The following is a 4,489-nucleotide window of genomic DNA, read 5'->3' as shown; positions in this document are numbered from 1 at the left end:
CCTAACCTTAACCTTAATACTAACTATAATGGGAATGCAAAATCTAATTGAATTCCTAAACTTAACCCTAACCCTAAACCTAATCCTAACCCTAACCTAACAGGAATACATGCTCTGATTGGAACCTGAGGAGTAAACCTAACCATAAGCATAACCCTATCTTTAACCTAAACCCTAACTGGAATACATGCTTTGATTGGAATCCTAAGAGAAAACCTAAACATAACACTAATCCTATCCCTAACCATAATGCTCCCTTTAACCTTATTGGAAATACAAGCTCATATGAATGCCTTACCCTAACCCTAACCCTAACCCTAACTCTAAACCATAACCCTGACACTGACCCCGACCCTGACCCTAACCCAAATCCTAACCCTAACTCTAACTCTAACCCTGACCTTAACCCTAACCCCAACCCTAACCCTAGCTCTAAGACTATCCCTAACCCTAATCCTACCCCTATGCCTAAACCTAATGCTAACCTTAATCCAAAACTTAACCATAACCCTAACCCTAAACCTAACCCTAATCCAAACTCTAACCATAATGGGAATACAAGACCTAATTGAAGGCCTAAACCTAACCCTCACCATAACGCTATATCTAACCCAAACCCTAACCCTAACCCTACCGCTAACCCTAACACTAAGGCTAAACCCTAAACCCAATGCTAACCCTAACCCTAACCCTTACTCTAATCATAATGGTAACACAAGATGTAATTGAAAGCCTAACCCTAACCCTAACCTTAACCTTAAACCCTAACCCTGACCCAGAACCTGATCCAAACCCTAACCCAAATCCTAACCTTAACTCTAACTTTGACCCTAACCCTAATCCTAACCCTAATCTAATCATAATTGGAATACAAAATCTAATTGAAAGCCTAAACCTAATCCTGACCCTGAACCTAACCCTAACCCTGAACCTAAACCTAACCATAACCCTAACCTATACCTCAAAATAACCTTAACCCTATCACTAACCCTAGCCCTAACCCTACCCATAAACCTAACGCTAACCCTAACCCTAACCCTAATGGTAACCCTAACCCAAAAGTGAATACATGCTCTGATTGGAACCCAAAGATTAAACATAACCATAACCATAACCCTAAACCTAACTCTAACTATAATGGGAATACAAGATCTAATTGAAAGCCTAAACCTAACCCTATCCCTAACCGTAACCCCAAACCTAACCCAAACAATTAACCTAACCCTAACTCTAACCTTATCCCTAACCCTAACAGGATTACATGCTGAGATTGGAGCCCTAAGAGTAAACCTAACCCTATCCCTAAACCTAAAGCTCACTCTAACCCTAATGGAAATACAAGCTCTTACTGAAAGTCTTACCCTAACCCTAATGCTAATCCTGACCCTGACCCTGACCCTAACCCTAACTCTAACCATAAGAGGAATACAAGATCTAATTGAAAACCTAAACCTAACACTGACCTTGACCCTGACCCTGACCCTAACCTTAGTCCTACCCCTAACCTAACCCTAACCCTAACGCTCACCCTAACCCTAACAGGAATATATGCTCTGATTGGAACCCTAAGAGTAAACCTAACCATAACCCTATCCCTATCCCTAAACGTAAGTGTAACCCTAACCCTAACAGGAATACATACTCTGATTGGAACCCTAAGAGTAAAAGTAATCATAATTATAACCCTATCCCTAACCCTAACGCTCACTCTAACCCTAATGGAAATACAAGATCTAATTGAAAGCCATACTCTAAACCTGACTCTACCCTTAACCTTAACTGTAACCCTATCCATTAGGCTGAACCTCACCCTAACCCTTACACTAAACCTAACCCTAATTCTGATCCTGAACCTAACCCTAGCACTAATCCTAACCTTAACCCTACCCCTACCCCTAAACCTAGCCCTACCTTTAATCCTAACCCTAACATTAACCCTAAACCTAACACTAACGATAACCCTAACCATAGAGGGAATACATTCTCTGATTGGAAACCTAAGAGTAAACATAACCCTAACCCAAACCGAAACTATAACACTGGGCCTCACCCTGACCCTGACCTAACCCTAAGCCAAATCCAAAACCCAACTCTATGCCTGATGTTGGCCCTAACACTAATCCTAACCCTAACCTTAACACTACCCATAACCCTAACCCTAACCCTACCATTAAACCTAACACTATCTCTAACTCTAACCCTAACCCTAACCCTAAACCTAATGGGAATACATGCTCTGATTGGAACCCTAAGTTGTTGTTGTTGTCAGGTGCCATTGAGTCGGAACCGACTCATAGTGACCCCATGCACAGCAGAACGAAACAATGTCCGATCCTGGGCCAACCTCACTACCGCTGCCATGCCTGACACCATCAATGATGCTACCTGGCTGATACATCTCATTGGGGGTTTTCCTCTTTTTCTCTGACCCTCCACCTTACCTAGCATGACATCCTTCTCCAGTGATTGTTCCCTCCTGACAATATGTCTAAAGTATGAGAGATGAAGTTTAGCCATCCTGGCCTCCAAGTAGCACTCTGGCTGCACTTCTTCCAAAACAGATCTATTGGTTCTTTTGGCAGTCCATGGCACCTTTAGTATTCTCCTCCAACACCACAACTCAAAGGCATCAGTTCTTCTATGATCTTCCTTATTCATTGTCCAGCTTTCGCATCCATATGAGGTTATTGTAAATACAATGGCTTGGGTCAGGAGCACCTTAGTCCTCAAGCTGACATCTCTGCTCCTCAACACTTTAAAAAGTTCCTGTGCAGCAGATTTGCCCAATGCAATACGTCGTCTGATCTCTTGACTGCTGCTTCCATGAGTGTTGATAGTTATAGTTAATCAAGAAGAATGAAGTCCTTGACAACTTCAGTCTTTTCTCCATTGATAAGAATGTTGTTTATTGGTCCAGTGGTGAGGATTTTTGTTTTCCTGACATTGAGATGCAACCCACACTAACGGCTGTGTTCTTTGATTTTCATAAGTAAATGTTTCAAGTTCTCTTCACTTTCACAAGCAAGGTTGTATCATCTGCATATCGCAGGTTGTTAATGAGTCTTCCTCCAATCCTGATTGTTGGAGACCAGCCCCAACAAACTTATTAGGGGGCTCTTGAAGGGGGATGTGGCATCGGTGAAAAGAAATCACATGGAGTCAATGATTTGTGATGAATCCAAGATCTTCTCTTTTTACTCAAATTTTCAGCTTCTTATATACCATTACAATACACCATGATCTTATAATCAATTTCTTTAAAGTATAATCTATTCTGTGATTATATTCTTTATAATTCATGAACCTTCAAGTTACATCAAACAACATCAAGAACATCAAAATATTTTCCTCGATCTTTTCACATACTACTTCCTTATACTCCCTAGCTACCTTGATAACATCTGTTTTCCGTAAGTGACTCTATTTTTCTTTATTCCTCCCTAAAATGTCAAGTTAACCTTCAAACAGAGTTCTAAATCTTAACTTCTATCTCTACTGTCATCTACTAATTTTTATAGATTCATTGATCACAACTCACACGCAAAACATTTTTCCTGTAACTAACCCTACATATCATTTACTTATAATTGATTTAAAAACAAGATTATAAAAAGTACCAAAAATTTTATAGTTAAGAGTAAGTCTCCTTATCCAAAACATCTAGTTAAATTTCTTCTTATATTCTTATGTGTTCTCACAGCCCTTGATCATACTTCAGTTATTCTCTAAAGGTCTTTATTGTCTCAAGTTAAAACTATAGAGGATGTTGATTATAATCTCAAATTTGAATTGGCAGTACTTTATCTGGTGTGGTTTTTCCTAGCGGTGAAACTTATTGTTAGTGTAAAAGCAATTATTATAACTACACATGGTTGAATATGGTGTGAAGGTTTCTAAATGTAAGTTTTAATCTTTAATATGATTATTGAAAATGCTACTGAAAACTTCTATAATAAAATCAAGAAAAATAAAAAAATGAACTATTCAAAAAAGGGAAGAACAAGAACCGTGGGGCCCTCGCATGAGGCTCTCCTTGTGGCTTTGTCAACCAAGGAGACACTCATTGTTGCTTTGCTAAAACAATGAGTTTTCAGGCGTAGGGTCCCCCTCCGTTCCGTTCCTTGATGACATGGCCCCTGCCACCTCATGCCACATCTTCCTTCATAAAACCCAGCTTCTCATATTATTTGCTCAGCATATGGTTGAATAAGTATGGTGAAAGAACACAACACTGTCACATACCTTTCCCAATTTTAAAACAGTGTTCCCATGCTCTGTTCGAACAACTGCTTCTTGCTCCAGGTACAGATTCCTCAGAAGTACAATTAAGTGTTCTGGAATACTCATACTTCTCAATATTGTCCATAGCTTGTCATGATCCCCACAATCAAAAACCTTTGCATAGTCAAAAAAGCATAGGTAAATATCTTTCTGATATTCTCTTGTTTCAGCCAAGATACACCGGACATCAGCAATATCTCTTGTTACC

Source organism: Chrysochloris asiatica, unplaced genomic scaffold (genome assembly GCF_000296735.1).
Source record: "Chrysochloris asiatica unplaced genomic scaffold, ChrAsi1.0 scaffold00422, whole genome shotgun sequence".
Taxonomy (NCBI): Eukaryota; Metazoa; Chordata; class Mammalia; order Afrosoricida; family Chrysochloridae; genus Chrysochloris; species Chrysochloris asiatica.
Note: the sequence above shows the minus strand (reverse complement) of the source record.